This window comes from Ischnura elegans, chromosome 5 (genome assembly GCF_921293095.1).
Source record: "Ischnura elegans chromosome 5, ioIscEleg1.1, whole genome shotgun sequence".
Lineage (NCBI taxonomy): Eukaryota > Metazoa > Arthropoda > Insecta > Odonata > Coenagrionidae > Ischnura > Ischnura elegans.
In genome coordinates this window covers 9,724,943-9,744,537 of record NC_060250.1, presented here as the reverse complement: position 1 = coordinate 9,744,537, position 19,595 = coordinate 9,724,943, and positions in this window count along the sequence as shown.

Below are 19,595 nucleotides of genomic sequence, written 5' to 3'. Positions count from 1 at the left end.
TTGTTATCATAAAAAAGAGTTTAACTTTTGCATTGTTACCTGAAACATATTCACTCGGGCACCATCACCTCGGAAATGAGAGTCGAGGGGTTGAATTTCTAGCCTCGTGGGAGGAATAAGTATACGTCTTCCAGAGATTCACGTTCGGCGGCGTCCTGATGTCGGGAGTCGAAACCACCATTTTTTTAAAACCATCACTTCATTTTCCGTTTTATTTTTCCAGTACCATATAATTACCCGTATGTACGTGTTCCAGGATCCACATATTGATTGGAACAAGTAACCCAGAAATTGAATAAGAATGTATAAAGAATTACCGTCGATAGCCAACTATTTCATTCTATTTTATATCCAGTGCCAATGCTACTCTTTCTCCCTCAATCTTCAACACCTTTCCGAGATCTTTACGCGGAAAAACAATTACGCAAGGTCAGATAATTCCTTTTGAGAAAATGACGAATGAGTTAAATGTGTGAGCGGCATCAAGATTTTAAATGCTTACTCCAGCAAAAATTTTCATCACGTAATCATTCCAAAAATTAAGTAGTCTTCGAGATTTTAGAGCAAGTACCCCCAAGTATCTAACAAAATTAAGTCTCTCTGCTGAGGTACCTAAATTTGACCCGAATAATTCACTGCGTATTAACAATATGAAGTATCTTTTCAATCTTTCCGTGAACAAGTCACTATGAGTACATTCATACCTAGCTAATAAATGAAAATCGTGGGAAAAAACTCGCTTTCATCAGTAAATCAATTTATTTCGCTTAAATTCGAACCCACATATCTTTCGGCAGATCCAATTAATACATCGAATTACGGATTAGTCATACGATTTTTCAAAGCGAGTCATATCCATTGGCTCTGGCATATTCTACTTTATGAACGTATATTTTGTTGGAATTAAACAGGATGAGAAGCAAATAGAAACAGCATAAATATCAACGTGGCGTTAAGTGAGAAATTGAGGAAGCGAAGAGCTTCCCGATTCGATAAATTGGTCGAACTGCGAACCTTCCTCATTACGGCAAGGCGCAAATTATACGCAGCAAGGGTAGTCTAGTTGCTGCATGGAAGTATATGGTAGAGTATGATTGTGTGTACATTGCTTTTATTTTGATTTGGTAAAATTGACACTTGTAGAATGACAGAATTTCTACCTGCATATACGAAAAATTCCTCGTAAAATGCACTTCCCCGCACGAATTATTAGTTTTCAAACTGTTGATATTAGTTTATGATGGCTAGAGCTGGAAAAATTCTGAGCGTACAAAAAAAATACAGTACTTATTTAAAATTCATTTAAAACAACTATTAACGAGAAAAATTCGTAGAAAAGAACCTCATTTATTGGAGACGAGAATTTTAAGATTGAGCGAGAAAAAATTAGCTTTTTGAAGCTAGACATCTATATGGGTCCAAAAGACCGATTCCTTCCAACTAGGTAATTGAAACCTCCACTCTCCTGATTTGAAAGTGAGATGCAGCGATAAGTAGAGGAAATTGAAGAAGAGAAAATAAGAGATAGAGAAAGTTTTTGGAGGCATAATATGGAGGAATTCCAACATTTTAGTAAATCAGAATTTACTTGCAATTTCGCTCAAATACTATAATCTCACTTCACTACCGGATTTGAATGTATTCTGCACTTTTAAATGCATTTTTTATATTTTCAGCACCTGAAGGTTGTATGACATTGTAAACGGTCGTGAAGTGAAATTATCAGTCACCTTTTGTGCAAAATTATCGGTTACCTTAACTTTACTGGTTCGATGATAAATATGATGTAAATGAGAAATTATATGCGAAGGCATGATTGTTGGTATAAGAAATTTATAATTGGGAATTTTTTATGTCAAGATGAGCCAATAGGAATTGGCATAACATGACAGCGATTACGCAGGATTCATGCGGTAACTATAAATTAATGAGGTCATATTTCTGGAACGAATCCCCGATGAATAACTAAAGTGAAATATTCGGAATTTGCCCCAACGCTAAACCATTCCACCCATGGAATAGTGTTGCCAAAAGATGTCAAAGTTAATGCGCTGTGGCTAGGTAAGGAAATAGGTACTTCGAAATAAATTATGTCATCCTAAGGCGTGGGTGGTTGGTCCCTGGTCTATTCATTTTTAGGAGTAAGCATCATTTGGGCCCCTGAGATCTCATTACCACTTGTTTTTCACTTGGTAAAAATGGGCGGGGAGTGAGATATGCATGTTGGGAGAAAAAAGAGAACGAGGAAGAGAGGCTGGAACGTCCGAGGCAGGCGATGATGGAGCGAAAGAGTTTTGAAAGAAGTGACAAAAATGGATGGAGAGGGGGTTGGGGGTAGAATTCTCCACTTGTACTCCTCGTAGCCAAAGAAAATTTTAATTTGGGCGAGAATAGAGTCCGCAGTTTCATAGCGATAAGAGAGAAAAATAAAGTCCAAACGTAAAGCAGTGGAAAGAGAATTAATCTAGGCAGGAGAGAGAGAGAGAGAACTAGGCGGAACCGCGCCCATCCCATTCGAGGCGAGAAGAGATGGAAATAAAAAACAAAAGACGCCTGAGACGCATTATTCCCTGAAACAAAGCTACGAAAACGCAGATTTTTTTCTCTCGACACAACGACTGGATTTGGAACAAAAGTTGAAGGACGAAGATTAACCAGGAACTTAAAAAATGTATAATCTTGGTCGGAATAAAAAAGAAGGAAGGCGAAGAGGGGAAGGCGAAAGCTAAGGAAGAAATAAGGTTTGATGGAAAAAGTTGGGAAGAACTCGGGGTTGTTTAAGCCGTCCACAAAGAGACACAGCAGAGGAAAAACAAATGAATGAAGGACAGATTGTGAGCGGACAAATAGAGGGAAAGGATTTGTTAGTGGCGAAGGAAGGTGCGATGTCGAAGGCCAAAGAAATGATTGTTAACAGTAGATGGAGAATGGAAGTTAATATTCACACGCAAGCCGATACCTACAGTACATTGCACGATTATTGCAATTGTCCATGTGGTCACTGAAAATTCTCCCACCCACCGCCCATTTAAAGCTGTTTACTGAAGTCTCCACTCACGTCGACCGCGGCAAAGCGATTCGAATTTTAGGGAGAAATAATCCATAGTTAGGGCTGCCAACCGAATTTTACATTAAAATACATGCGATCGATCGAATTCCTAACTTTTCAATGCTATTCCTCTCAAATGCAAGTATCACATAGTAAATACTTAGAATAAATTTATTCGTCTGCACGCATTACCACGCTACGAAAATTATTGAAGACCAACACGACCGACCTTTTTTGCCGAATTCTCACAGTCCCGTAACGCTCCGCATATTTAAAAGATTGACTCTCTACTTGAACATGCAATGCAATTTATGAATTCCATAATTTGCAAGAGAGCATATACACATGAAAATTATTTCAAATTTATCAATAGTGGAATTTGAAATTCCTAGTAAGCTGGTTTTACGTTATGCAATAAGAAAATGCGCTAGCCGATTCCAGCGTAAAGAAAGGAATGTTGATGGCTGATTTCCATCATAAGCGTTGACTCTTTTCCTGGAATTTTGTTTGGTAAATTGATGACAGCAGCCTTCATTATAAATTTTGATGTATTCAATAACAATTCATGCCGTTAAAGACATTGAATCTCCGGATATTGTCACTAGACCCAAAAAATAATAAAGCTAACTAAATACACCTCACTCCTGGAATACGAATGACGTTAAAGGAAAAACCCCTATGCATGCATAGTTATAGACATAGTTAATATGGAACAGTGCTTAATTTTGGCCGGAACGCGACGGAACAGCGTCCTGGCACATCACGCGGAACAAATGGTACTATAATTCTGGGATGCTCCGGCAGTTTCATGAATGTCATCGTTTTTTATACTTGGTAAAATATGATTCCTAATTGTAACTTTCATCACAAGTTCTATAAAATAGGAAGTTTTCGGGTGTGAGGGGGGCTAATATTTTAAAATCATGCGCGGATTGAATGTGCGGGTACGAAAAAGATCAATAATAATATTAAATGGGAGGGTAACATTATAAAAACAAGATATATTCATTTTACATAATTTTAAAAGCAAAAATTTTTTACACCATTGTCGATTAATGAGATTCAAATCATTGAGTGCATTTAATTGGCGAGAACGAAATTGTTCCAATTCAATGACCAAATAGGTCCATTAAAAGGTCAAGAAACGCTATTAATATTGCTTCAATGAAAATATATCACTCGTGCTAGCAGCATAGGAAACAAAGGAGAGGAGAGGAGCCCTCGGTGACACTTACAGAATATATTTATGTATTAGTGAGGGCCGAAAACAAACGAAAGTGTAAGAACTGAATCGCTTAGTGCGGAAAAGTTGCTGCTTCAAAAGTTGCTCTCTCAGTATGAATAAATAAAGACATCGCAATCGGAGCATATCTTCCACTCTCTCCTCTTCATCAAAATTTTGAAAAATTATAAACAAAAATTACTTCTTCCGGGTAGTTTTTTAACCCTCCGTTGGTCACGCGCCTTCTACCAGACGCCAATCCATTTTTTTTTTCTTTGCCCACATTGTGTTTTCATTGTTAGGAAACTCACCTTCCTTGTATCTCAATATTTTATGCTTCTGAAATAGTAAGCAATATGATTATATTTAATGTCTCCTTTCCGGAATGAACACTGACTTTTTTGTTGATTTCGGAGTCTGGTACACGCCACGCGACAACCTGAGCAACAATGAGTTATATGCTAATACCGTCAGAATATTCATTGCAAAGGTTTATAATTTGTCTGTAATTGAAATATACGACTATTGAAAGCATTGCCATTGGGATACGCGTCTGATTGTTGTGCATTTTTGGATTATAATCAATATAACAGCAAAAACTCTTAAAATGTTTACATTCCACATTTCACATTCTACAATGCAAGAAATCTCGAGAGGACGTGGTGGACAAGTTTTGTGCGACATCCATTGTTTTGAGAAACACTAATCGCTGATCAAAGGTGGTATTTTTCACAATGCTCAACGTATAGTCAATAAATGCCCAGATGATACTTTATCAATAGAATAATTATAATTCCCAGAAACTTAGTAAACGAAGATATTTTATCAAAAATATGGAAAAATAAATATAGGCGGAACACCTAAAAAAGAGGTCTCAAATTAATACTTTTCCAGCAGAGTTCAGGAAAAGGACATTAGAACTAAGCTTATTGATTAGTATTAAAACTGAAGAAAATTATTTGTGTAGCTTTTTCCGAAAGGAGACTGGAACGTGGAGCAAACGATAATTCTACATCCCGAAACAGGTGTTATGTCTGTGGGCGAAAAGAGATCCGAATGGCTAGATACAAATGTAATAATTGTCAAAATTTCAATTTCTTGGAGAGTTCCGAAATTTAATTGCATTTTCTGTTCAAATACACCATTCTGATATAACTTCGTTGTAATTAAAACTGCAATATACGTCAAAATAAGTAGCAATGAGTCTATTTTTAATATACTCATCATTATTATGCATAAATTTGCTGCCTATACTTGAAATTAAATACTATATTAATGATATTTTGTAGTTAAAACAGTTATTTCTACTTTAATGCACTTTCTTCAGGCATTGTTAAATGGTGTCTTTGAGACGTCCCGCGACAAGTAGCGACAAGTAGTAGCGCGATACTTCAAAATAGGACGCGACTGCCGCAGTATTAATAATCGGTCAGCTTAATTTTATTGCCTCCAAATTCCCGACGCGGCCTCTTCCCAAGATCTTCTGTCTAAAATAATGAAATACTTCGGTCTATTTTGTATGAAAAAGGGGGGAAAATTGCTCATCGCGTTCAAACTATCGAAAATCGCGAGAAAAAAAAGCTGACTCTTTTCAGCATGCATGGTCAGTAATTCCACCGTTTGCAACCGTAATCACTGAGGGTTTTAGGGTGCATGTTTTACTCAGACACGCAACGTACCCTACGTCTTATGATAAGGAACTCTTCCCAACTTTCGTCTCGTTTGAATTAAAACACGAAATAATGCAGAAAACATCGTATTATCCGCAAAGTATTGATAAAACCATGAATTCGCCAAGCCGACTCCCCTATTCCTTATTTCTTTACGATTTTTTGTGTGAAAAGCCTATATTTTTTGTTCATCACTCGATGGTGTAGATACGGTTTGGATATTATATTTTAATTTTTTTAAGAAAATGACGTACAACTTGTGCAAATAAATCACCCACATAATGGTACTCGATGGTCTGATGAAAACAATCGTTAGAGTACAGGTGGATGGGAAATAACGATAGAGGAAGGCTAGATGTATAACAGGGGATGTGTTAGTCTCTCTGGCATGCATTTCTATACGGCCGCATGGATTGCGGGTAAAGTAAGTGCATACGTGCATATCATGCTCCCGAAGCCCGTAGCGTCACTTTCGGTTGCGTCCGACGCACAGTGGGCTAAAATCGAAAAAAGCTAGCCAAAAATCATCTCTTCCATGTTTTTGTAATTTGCTCGATGAAATTTTTCCTACTACTATCGTTTAGGCTATATAACTTGAATATAATGATATTTGGCCGTAATATTGATCCGGGGAGCTTTTTTAAACAAATTCATGGAGACGGAAACAAACCAAAAATCGTCTATTTGGACCGCGTCAGTAGAGAGGGAACGTTTAATTGAAATTAATAGTTAGGAATAAAAAAGTAAGTAGTTTAACATTAAATTTAATAATTTAAATAAAAAATTCATATTAAATACATTTTAAAAATTTTGTAAACATTTTTAATGATTTAGTCAAGTAAGTTTACGTCAACATTTTGTCTGAGAGAACACACACAAGAAATCACCTAGCAAACATTTTATACCATAAACCACAATACCACATACAATTATTTATGAACCATAATAAATTAACATAAATATATAAAACATAAGAAAACATAAGGGATACATTAACCAGCCCACTACCAGTTTTCATCGGATTCCCAGCCGTCACGGTCCTCATCAGAAGTTGGCTCCTCCAAAACAAGTAAGTTTCGTTTATCCTTTGAAACATTTCTTTTAGCATTTTAACATACATAACTGTTGGATATAACAAGATCCGAAGTAAGGAGGAGCCTTCGGTAAAGATCTCCCATTTCAGCTGAGGACGACGCAAAGGAAAACGACGCAAACGTCGCGACACGTCCTTTGCGTCGTTTTCTCATTACCGGACCCTGCAAGTGCGCACAGCGCCACCTAGCACCTTATACCCAACCTCTACTTACTCTCCCACCTTCCGATAACATCCCCATTCACTCTGCCCTGTTTGTATATATTTGTGCGATTTGGCAAAATTCCAGTTTTAATACTTCCAAGTTCCGAGAATTCCAAGTTCTAAGTTTCCCTTTCCCTGGATACTATCCTTCCCGAGCAACGCCGAGTGTATAATATATACCGAGCAGGTGATGTAGGCTATTAAAACAGAATACTTATGGAAGAGTGAAAAGATTAATTTAAAGGAGAATTGAAATTGGATCTGGGTCTAAATAATCATCGGAAAGCTGAATATTGATGGTGATGAAATAAAATTCGTCTATCGTATCGATTTCCCCATTAGAAATGAAGAAAAGTCATTCAGTATAAATTTCACACTCATCCTTTTCTCCGGTCGAGTGGCGAATCAGGGTGGGGAGGTAGAGGGCGGGGCGGACGCACCCCCGAAATTTCTGGGATGATTCAAATGATGGTGCCTACCAATCTGAGAGGATGATCTCCAATGACAGTTTTCACTACACCAGATTAACAAGTATTGTTTAAAAAAATGGATGAATATCTCAAATGTATGCTATTATAAACGATATCTGAGGAGGCAGAGATTTCCTCATTGTTATGAATAATAATTTATTGTCTTCACTAAGTATATTTAAGCTTTTTTGGTCTCTTTATCTTAGGCTTTCAAGCTGCAACAGTGGCAACTGGTTATCCCAACACCATATTATCTTAGATTTTCCCTCACTTTTCCTGATTTCTGTGATATCTAGAGAGCTGTGGGAACTCTACCACAGGATATTTTCCGGAACCACGAGATTTTATCGGCAGTTATAGCATATAAATTTAAATGGCGTCAATTCATCATGCCTGAAATAAATTAAATTTAGTGCAAGGGCATTACTGGAGGCGAGGGCTTTATATCGCACGGCATGAATGTGTGTGTACTGCTAAGTCGACTCAGTAATCCCTTTCAAAAATGTGCGATTGAGGGAAATATACGCGGCCGATTCAATGGGCGATAGAGTCAAAGACAGGATGAGGGAAAGGAAGGCGGGTTCATTAAAATCTCTCCGGTTGGCAGACAGAATAGTGGTAACGTTTGGCGGAACAAAAGGGAAGGGAGGCCAAAGAGAGATTAGAACGGGAGATGTCGGGGAGAGGAAAAGAGGGATGCGATGAAAGAAGCGATAGGGATAGAGAGAGAGAGTGGGAAGGGGATGAATGCGCCTCTTGAAAAGAACTGCGGACGACGCGGGCGGGTTCAAACGGTTATCAGGACACAAAGTGAAGGGGAAGGGCGGGAGGGAGGAACGCACGCCATTGGTCTTTTTAGCCCTTGGAAACTTCATCATCATTCATGAAGGATGCTCACAACTGATACTATTCCACTTGCAGAATACCGCCGCGATTGTGATCAAAGCGGATAGCATCAATGGCCACCACCGCATATATATCCTCTCACCCTACGATCACGCAAATGGATTTCCGATTCACGAGCCTTTGCATAAGTATCTGGCGTAATAGGAAAATAAACGATTTTCGAGGAAAAATGCGTCAGTATTCATCAATAGCAAGTAAACACTATTGCAATCAAGGGAAGTAATGTATATGATGCCGCAGAGGAAGTGACGAGCAGGAAAACACGAAGCTTTCTGTAGACTTTATTAACTAAATCCAAATTCAATAATTCTCGGTGCATGAGATCATCACCAAGCGCTCATATTTGGAGAAACGCTTACGACGCAATTTTATTTTATTCTCCATTTCATAATATGTGCGGTTGTACGAGTATAACCCATATTTTCTTCGTTTCTCAACTCATCTACGCTCATTTCAGTTCCGTCATCTCAGAAAATTAATTGGCAGATGCAATATGTATGTCTAAATGAAAGTATGCTCCACTCTACACCATGAATTCAAAACAATGACCTTAAACAAGATGCAAAATGTGCAGTTTTGATGCTGTTGTTTCAACAGCATATTCTCTGGTACATAACCAGTCATCATCCCCTCTTCCATTCCTAAAGCAAAAAACTTAATACAACTACAAAAGCTATTTTAACATGCATGCTAAGGTCAACCCATCATAAGAATAGAACTTACTGTTCAATGACAAGAACTCAAAAAAAGAATACGCTAAGAACCACATAACGATATTTTTGTCAAACTATTCTACCGATTATGAAAGGTTTGCATGGAGTATTTAAAAAATATTCAGACAGTCTCCGATTCCTTCATTGACTCCCCTCTTCAATTAAAAAGATTGTCAACTCCCTATCATTCTATCTATAAATACTATCCTCTTCCTTCCACTTCTACGTCAACCCTACATTCTATCCTCTTTCACTGTTTTCGACAATTCCTCCCGGGTGCAGCGAAATAAATTTCTGTGGAACTTTACAAAGTGATTTTATTCCTGCATATTATTTAAATCCATTTTAAGCCCATAAAAATCATCACTTAAAATGGTAATGCACTCACTGTCTATGGCGCAATATACTCTTAAGTACTCTCTACTAAAACTTTTAAGTTTCTCAACTTTTCCACGCTTCTTGCAGATCGTCATTCATGTATTGTCCGTTATCATTGGCTATAAGTATCGATCAGCGTGTTAGCTTACATTAGACCCATTAAACGTAGATGTATTTCATACTGTTACTCAACTTCAAAGCAAATGCCTTTAACCAGAATTTTCTGATTTACAAATAGTCATTATACGATCTTTCATTATTTTTAAAGCCAATGCATTTATTCAAGAAATGTTTGTAGCATCTTAAGCATGTACTTTTAAAAGATGTTTTTTACACGTAGGACCACAGGTTTTTAATTTGTCACCCCAGTCATGTTTTATTTCAAAGTCTTTAAAAAAGTTTTTGAAAAATGTACATTCTTGGCTTCTCACTAAAGAAAGTGTAGAACAAACATTGTTATAAAATATTGTAAATGAATTATAAATACTACTTTAGTTTGTTTTTTTTTTCATGTACGCACTTAAGCTTTGCTAGTATAGATTATCAAAGTAACACAAAATGAGCTACACTATATGTAAAGCATAAATATTATTATTTTGGATGGTAGCCTCAAACAGGTACCTTCGCGGCTACCTAAAAGTACTCAATTTTGTTATTGTCATGTAATTTTTGTGTGGAGTAGTAAAATTATATTATATTATTATATATTATATTTCACATTAATATTTAATTATTTGTCGCGAGAAAAATGTCATTTATTTACCTATTTCTTTATTCGATCCAGTCCAAAAATAGCACGACGCCAATTAAAGAGAACTACAATAACAAGGGAAACAATTTAATAATATTAGGTAAATAATATGTGGTATGTTTACGAGTCAGTAAACCACCCGCTGTATTTCTTCCTTCGCTTCAAGGGCGCAGCTAAGAAATAAGGATAGGCGCAGCTAATATTGGCGGGTCTGTAGGGTATAGAAAACACGCCTAAAGGTAAGCGAGAGGTGTGGGGGCCCTCCCCAGACATTTTTTAGGATAAAAGGTTCAAAATGGTAGGTTTTGCGGCTGTGTGAACATTTAAATATTTTGTGACTCATCCGTCCCCCTAATATTAATAACCAAATGTGTTATAAAAAGATTCCCTGTGCTTTTGGGGGGTTTTCAGCCCCCAAAAACCCCCCTCGCTGCGTCCCTGCTTCGCTTCGCTATTTTTATTTAGCTTCATTCGCTTTATCTTGCGCCTAATAACAAAACAAAAACTGTTGTTTATCAGAAGGCGCTTGACGCAAGACGTTAAACCCGAATGTGTAGGGCACACCGCATGCAGGACGTTTACGCAGTGCATTTTTTCCAAACAGAGATACTATAACTGGCGCGCCTAAAGTCATTTGATACGAATGCTGCTTCATAGGGGCTTTTCATGCACTACTTTGAGCATCAGTCAAGCGTCGGTCTAGCGTTGCGTTAACCTGCCCCGTGAACGAGCCAAGTTTACGCTACGGACTTAGACATAAAAACATTTTTTTACGGTTAATAAAACAAGTAGCTAACAACTGAATGCGTATAACTTTTATTTCATCAATATTTTCTCATTTAATTTATAATAAATCAAATATGATTAAAACGATACAGCCGCTCTTTATTTATAAATGGTGCAACTAAACTATAAGTTCATTGAATGTTAGGCGGTACGAAGTTCGCCGGGTCAGCTAGTTTAATAATATTAAGCAACATAACCAATAATGAACAAAAAAATATTCAACAGTAATTACAAATAAATTACAAAGAATAGTAAATTAAACAGTGATTCATTCCCTCTCAAACTTCATTCACGAATCGATCGAAGGCAAAGCAACACCCACGTTAAATCCAACCCGACTGAAGTTTTGACAATGTATCATCTCACGCAAAGCTTTTATGAGACACCAACAAATCACGTGAAGGCAACCATAGACGAACAAGAGGACATCAAGGACAGCAGATGAATGGCGTCTGCCTGACATAACTATTTGAGGGAGCAATTGAAAATAAACACATAATGATCGAGAATACTTATTGACCCTTCCTTTAAAATGTCTTTACCTAAATGCTATATGAGACAGGTGAGTATTTTGATGCCTCAAACGACCAAAAAAAATAAAACAACCAACATTTGTAATTCGAACTTCAACTTAAAATTTATTTTTGAACTCTCGATATTTTTGGTAGTGTTCTTTAAGTAGAAAAAATTACAAATAGTGTTGTTAATTTATAGGGAAGTGGGACGAAACTGCGCAACATCCAATTGATTGAAGATTTAGTTTTATTTCACTTTTTCACCGGGTGATATTCGCTCTTCAGTCGTGCAGAGGACTAAGACAATGTAGTCGCTTCAAGAAATCGCCCAGAACCACATTCTGGGAGAGTAGGGTCATAAATAATGGCACACACACGCCTCTGGCTTATTCCGAGGTGATCTCCACCCTCACCTATACAAACCAACTTACGGCTTGTATCGCAGTGAATGATCACCGATTCATTTAACCAAAATTGGCTAAAGACTCTAATTGACTGAGATGATAATTAGGTATCCTAAAGCTAATTAAAATAGGGGTTTAAGTCCCCAGAACCGGTTTTCGGTCGGCCAGGGAGGGGAGCATATGAGAGGATCCTTATGTAAGAGATTGATCGAAGAGTATGATCTGGAGCGATGTAATGAATTAATGAATTAGTAATTTTAGATAGAATGAGAAGTCCTTGAATGGAGGCCACCAGAATACTTCTTAAATGCTCCATGGAATTTTTCAATCTTAATTTTCTTAACATCTTAATCGGTAGAATATTTTAATGAAAAGGTAACTATCATAGGGCATGATGATGAATCTTTATCAGCCTGAAGACGGGATAAGATAAACCTCGACTCCATCTTTGAAATTATATTGAATTAATTTCGCTGGTTATTTAATTATATCCGGCGGCCGAGTACTTTCAGTCATACCCCGTCTTCGGACAAATTCTCCTCCCCGACGATGGTTACCTGGACAACAGATAACACCAGTTCCGGAAAAGTTAATTTTTATTTCAATCGGCTTCAGGACATTTCCGATTTGCACTTATTTGCTTCATACACACAAATGAGGTGCAATTGAAATTTTGAATTATCTCATTTCCTGAGGTACGCCTCAAATCACAAGCACCAATCCGTTCCGTATGTCCGTACACTTCGCCCCAGGTAATGCACCTGAGGGAAATGCGTGGTCGCAGCCATGTATGGCAGTGGACATGCTCACAAGTGAGGCAAACAGCAGACGCCAGAGCCCCCTTTGCGCGAATCCGCAGAACAAGACATTCGGGAGCACTTGGCCGAGGAGACGCTTTCCACGATGACCGCGGGAACACAGCACCACTCCTTCAGACACAGCCGCGATAGCCACTCACGGCCGGATGTACTCTCATGTTAGGCTAGGCCGAGGATGCGCGCTATAGTAAGAGGTACATGGAAGTCAATCAGTCAAGCCGGTTCGCAAACATACTTGTAGTTATATTAAGACGACGGTGCAAATGTGGATTATTTATCACATAAGTTTGTGATCATATCATCGACTGAAGCTGTGGGACCAAAATATTTATATCAAATGATACCATTAAAAGTGTCCTCAATTTATTCTGCATCTTACCCGCTTCAAAGATACACTTACACTACATTGTAACACAATATTGTAACCAGGAATATATGAAGTGGTCTTTTCAAGATTAGGACGCTAAGTTCAGTAGGAACTTTGGAATGACTCAACCTCCCTTACTTAAGTAAAATTCATTTCTTCTTCACGTATAGCAGAATATTACGGGGAAATTCTGTCCAATGAATAAGACTTTTCCTTTCTCAAATAAGCTATAAAAAAGTCGCGGTGGTTTCCATGAGAGAACATGACAAGCTCTATTAAGATCATTAAAAATATAAATGCTTCCTGGCATTTATATTTTTCACTGTTTATGTAAGAGATTGATCGAATAGTATGATCTGTGTGCTGACGGGCGTAATAACTTAGAGGAATTCCTTGTGAGAACTCGGTTTATTTCAGAGAGCGAAAAACAGAGTAACAATCTCGTAACAGTACAACACGACAACTCCTCGCTCCGCCGTCAGCACGCCGTAAAAGAAATTCGTGAATGAAATTCAAGAGTTTTCCTTCCCAACGGTTCCCTCCGCTCATCGTGTAAAAGCAGGTACTAATGAGCATTTAAAAAATAAAATTCAAATTCACCTTGTGCAAATCTTACCAAAAATTGTCCACACTTATTATGAGCTCAATTTTATGATCACTTACCCCTCGTAATTAAAAGAGCTTTCAACGCCTTTCAGTGGGTTTAAGAATCGAGTAAAGACTTTCAGTATTGACCAGGTATTTTACAGTACTTCAGAGTATTTTATATAATGGCTTTATTCAAATTGTGCAAGACATTAGTGGAACAAGGTGAAATTGTTATAGCACTTTTTTTATGCTTTCAACAATATGCATGAATGATCATGATTTAAGGAGCCACATTTGTATTAATACATTAGAAAATCCCCCGATAGTGGTTTGCATAGAGGCCCAGGACATCTACGGTCGGTGGATGAGATCCCAATCCGGAGGAATTTTTCTAACCTTAATCTACAACCTACATCTGCATCCTACCCCGCGAGTCGCCTAAAAATCGTGTGGCGGTGGGTGTTTGGACACCATTCACAAAAAAATAAAGTGCTTCAACGAAATTTCGCCTAGCTTTTATTGAAGTCCTGTATTTAATGGGATAAAAACGAATTTCCATACTAATCCGTTCGAAAAATGTCTCTCATAATTTATCGTTTCTGTAGGAACTGGAAATATAGTGCAACTCTAATATTATGATCTCCGTGACGCTCTTAAAGATATCTATTCTCAATTGTTCAATCAATCTAAGCATACCGTGCAGCCTCCGAGTTTCTAGCGGCTCCCAGCCTAATTCGTTCACCATCTGTGTACTTAATTCTTTTTGTACGCTCCCAGCTATTTTATACGAATTGCGCAGCTTCTTTTTTGGTATTTTATTAAGTTCACGGATTAAGTATCGCGATCTCCGACAGACAAAGCCAAGAACCTTACTTCTTGGACAAATCGTTCAAAAGCGTGAGTTCTTCAGAGCATCTGGCACCAGAGTTAACTCGCAGTCAATCGGAACGCTTGGCTTAAAGTATCTGCACTTAAAAAATGATGCGTTTTCAACCTCAATGTGATTAGTAATTTTGATTCATAACGGCATCAGCTACACAGGGTTATCATTTCGTGACGCAATTTTTCTCCGTCCAGTACTGTGCGTCATCTACTTCAAGAAGCAATGGCAGTCGGAAGCCACAGAATGCAGAGAAGCGAGAAGAGCTCAAAGTGGGGAAGAGCAAGTGAATTTCTCCCCGCTATCATCCACATTTCTTTCACACTCCACCTTCCCCTTCACGCACATATTCACTCCATTTTCGCGTCCCTTCCATCCATCCTCCTTCCCTTTATGTATGTATTATATCCTCATCCCATATCCACCCTCCTTTGTCCTCCCCACGTACAGAATACATACCCACCTTCAGCGGAGAGAAGAGGTTGACGTATGTCCCGGGAAAGCCGCGTTCGGGCGCATTTTACAACAATGGAAACGATCAATTTGCATGATAATGCCCCGCAGCCTCCCCCCCCCCACCCACCCTCCTCCCCTCAGCGCCGCCTCTCTTTCACGGGAGGGTCCCGAACGGAACTCACCAAAAAGACCCCCCCCCCCACCTCCAAAAGCAGCACTCACTCACCACTTAAGCCAACCACCCCTCCTTTCCCTCTCTCTCTCCCCCCTTTTTAAACCCGCCTACACACCGCGCCTCGCGTATTCGTAAATAGTATTCAGCGAGGAAAGTATGGGAGCGGTTACGGCGAGAGGTGGAAATTCAATTGCCTCTCATTCCTTAAATTAAAACTAGGAGGGCGAGCGAATCGTGTCAGCCGAAAACTCGACTGAATTTCGTCGAAAAGTCTCTTATAAGGTTTCGCCGACAAAGAAAAATGGAAAGAACTTGCTTAGGGAAATGCTCCTTGCAAATTTCTGAGCAGGATGAACGATAGAACGCAGAATTAGGAGGAAAAGGTAACTTCTAGAGTAAGAAGTTTGATAGTTGAACCTTCTTAAATGAATTTTTTTGAAATGATCACCACGAAATCCATCAAGTTTCACATAGAAAATAATCAACTTTAAACACACATATACGATACCAAGCATGGCAATAGCTAATTTAATAAAAAGCAAAAATAATTACAATTTACATCGGTAGGTACCCTTCATCAACCAAAGGCAAATGTCTCTACAAAGTCAAATTACCGATAGGACTTCATTATCAACGCATTTCAAACACGAACATTGATTTAAGGCACATATGAAGTGATAAACAAAAAATCAATACTACGTAAAATTAAGTAAACTACTATCATATGAAATACATTGTTAAACATTCGATGAAAACATTGTTGATGGAGCATTCACATCTTATTTAACACACTCGAAATCGTTCGTGCAAGGGCTCCCAATGCATTAGTGGCCCAAGAGAAGACAACGATATGCAAGAATACTTACATATAGAAAGTCTTCAGAAAATTCCATCGGCCATAGCAGCCGAATTTGGCGGGAGCAGAAAGGGGAGACGGAATGGAGGCAAAACATAATGGTACGGAGGAAGGGAGGAGAATTTCTGTGCGAGAAACGGTCCTATTGCATTTACACCAGCTTCGTACACACAATTAAGGGCGTCTTTAAGGGAAGCAAATCCAGATGGGCATGAGAATGTACTACCAAACAGATACCATAAACGTGATACAGTATTTTTATGGCCTAATCGAACACCTTCGTAACCTTCCCATGGCGCTGGCGTACATAATTTCGCACCACTATTATAGTGGTCACGACGAGAAAAATGTTGATTCAAAAACACAAACAAGGGGGTCTACCCCGAAGTAAGGATAATGAGGCGTAAAGAAGTTTGAAAATGGAATAAGGAAAAAATAAACATGGTAGTTAATAAAATTCAGGATACAAACGGAGGAGATGGAAAAAGAATGCATACTACGCATGCTTTTTCCATCTCCTCCGTTGCATTGCATAGTGACCTGCCATAAAGGAGGTGAGTAAGCAAAATTATAGAAAATAAAATTAAATGTAACCAAATTGGTACAAAAGAGACATAGAAATATGCTTAAACAAAAAATGCAAAATTGAACAATTGTGTTTATCAAGGGTAAAAAGATGTGAAAAACGTGGGAAAAACTTAGAAATAAACTTTTGTCCTTATTGGAAAGAAGCGCAATGCAGGAAAACGCCCACACAAGAATGGGGCCGTGAAAAACCTGCGTAAACCTACTGAGAAAGAGCTAATGTAAAGATGGACGTTTACGAAAATTTCACCCAGTACCTGGAAAGAAAAAATAAGATGAAGCGGCACGAGGTAAGTATTTAATCTTTCTTAGTGTTTCCATGAGGGTACATGTCTCGTAGTTCTTGGGGGAGTTTTATATATAGTGGCCTTTTGAAGGAGGCGAGTGATGATGGTTTACGTAGGTCAAGGTTTTTCCAATCGCAGCATTTATAATTTATTAATAATGTTGCGATTAATAATTTATTGAATCTGACTGTCCGGTGGTTTTACGATTTTTTCATTTCCCCTTATATTTGAGCCGTGTACTCTTCTAAGTATTTGAAATTCGTCACTGAGGTACGCTAATGTATTTCTTTGAAATATTTTATGGAGAATACATAGAGTATGCAGCAGAATATCGTAAACCATGATTTAACCAAGTTCGCGATGAGAATGCTAATATAATAAGGTGGTTTCCTATTTTTTTTTATTGCCTAAATCGAAAGATTATTACTCCTGGAGTACGTATTTCACGCTTTTAGATTTTTAAATGACGATATCTATTTTTCGCGATTAAATGAAAAGTGAAAATTTCCAAGCGCGCGAAAACGCGACGGTTAAGTATGAATGCCGGGAAATCTCTCCGTGTGACGTATTTCTGGTTCTCGCTGCCGCCCTGTGAGGTGACCTTGAGGCGAGTTGAGCGCTGATACGACGCAGGCTGCTAGCGGGTAGCTGAGTACCTTGCTAGCTGGTAGCGCTTGGCTTAAATAAGGATTATTAATACCTTATCAAACGAAGAAAACTTTCCGACCTTAGCCAGTTTTAATAAGTGAATATTAAGGCATGTTTCCCTGAGCTCTACGCCTATCTACTCGTATAGAAACTAGGTCCCTGTGACGTCACGTGGAGTGGCATCGCTCGGGCGCCAATCTGGCCTTTTTCAAAGTAGGATAAAAATGGACCATTGCCATTCATCTAAACCGGTATTTCTAAAACGAAATAATTTGTATATTATGAATACACTAATGGTGGGTAACGAATCGCAATCAATGCCTTTCGTTTTCTTTGATGAAGAAAACTACCCTATTGGTGGTATGATCGGATATACGTAAATTAAATATGAACCTAATGCAGGCGTTGAAAGAACGCTGATGTTTAGTTGACACCATCTGCGATGTCTTCCAAGGCAACATCGGCAAAGTCGAAATCTGTCAAAAAAATAATTAAAATCGAAACTAATTGCTTCTTCAAAGAGATACGAATGACGAGTCTGAGACAAATTAGGGGAAATAATGAGTTAATCACAGCTTTATATATCTTAGTTATATGAGATGACAATGACAGACTTTCATCAATGATCAATCCTAGATTAATAACTTCATCATAGTACTTTACAGGAGAATCAGAAATACATACTTGCAGTTATTGAACCGAGCCCATTGAATTGAGTATTTTCAAATATCTACTACTAATAGCTTGCGTGTTGCTAAGGTTTATGCTTATAAGTTGAATTTACTCCAATTTTTGACGTTTTCTAGGTCATTGTTTAAATTACATATTCCATTGCGCCAGTTTTTAACATTTGAATTCAGGTGTACTTGGAGATCGTCAACATATACGAGATGGATGGTATTTTTAATACTCGTAGATGGCAGTTTGAACGATTAATGACTAAAGAGCAATGATTAATGCACAGAGAAAATAACAAAGGCCCTAGAATAGAGATCTCTTTAGAAATCTTTAAATTAGGGACGGAAAATAATGCATCAATATTATATTATTTAAAAGCATCGAAGTAATTTTGGGTGTTATAAAATCCTTATCTATTGCAGAAAACATGAAAGATTAACCTGGAATTTCGTCAAATTTCCCTGGAAAACCTATAATAATGCCTGAATTTCTCTACTATGATTGACTGGACACCCTATAAATCTCGTAGATTGATTAGAAGGTGAACCGCAGTTGATATTTTCAATGGATGCATAGCTCATGAGGTCGAGGAGGGAGTTGCTGTATTCTTTATTTCTCCCGAACTCCTTTTGACTCCAAACAGCGACATAATTTAAGCGTTCACTTTATACGCCCTCAACGCTAAGAAATGATTCTTTTTTCTCCATTCGACATGAGGTGAGAGGCTGGAGGAAGTGAAGAGCATTTGGTTTTGTGCTGCACAGATAGAGAGAGAAAAGTTAAAAGGCTTTGAGGAATCATTTGAATGGATATTGTGTGGCGTTGTCGTCAATGGGTTGTTGTCGTCTCACCTTCCCAGCGATACAGAGAGTCTCGGCGATAAAAATAAGTTCGATTGAGGGTGGGCCAGAGAAAGAAAGGTGGCGCAGATGATGGTGGGAGGAGAGGAGGGAAGTTTCCGTCTTTGTGAACCAACTGCGTCACCAAATCGGGACGCTTTATTATTGCTCCTAGCGGCCGCAAGGTGAAGACAGGCACCGCGATCGCAAACGAGTGAAGTCCTTTGAATTCGTCATTCCGTCCACAAATGTCAAGG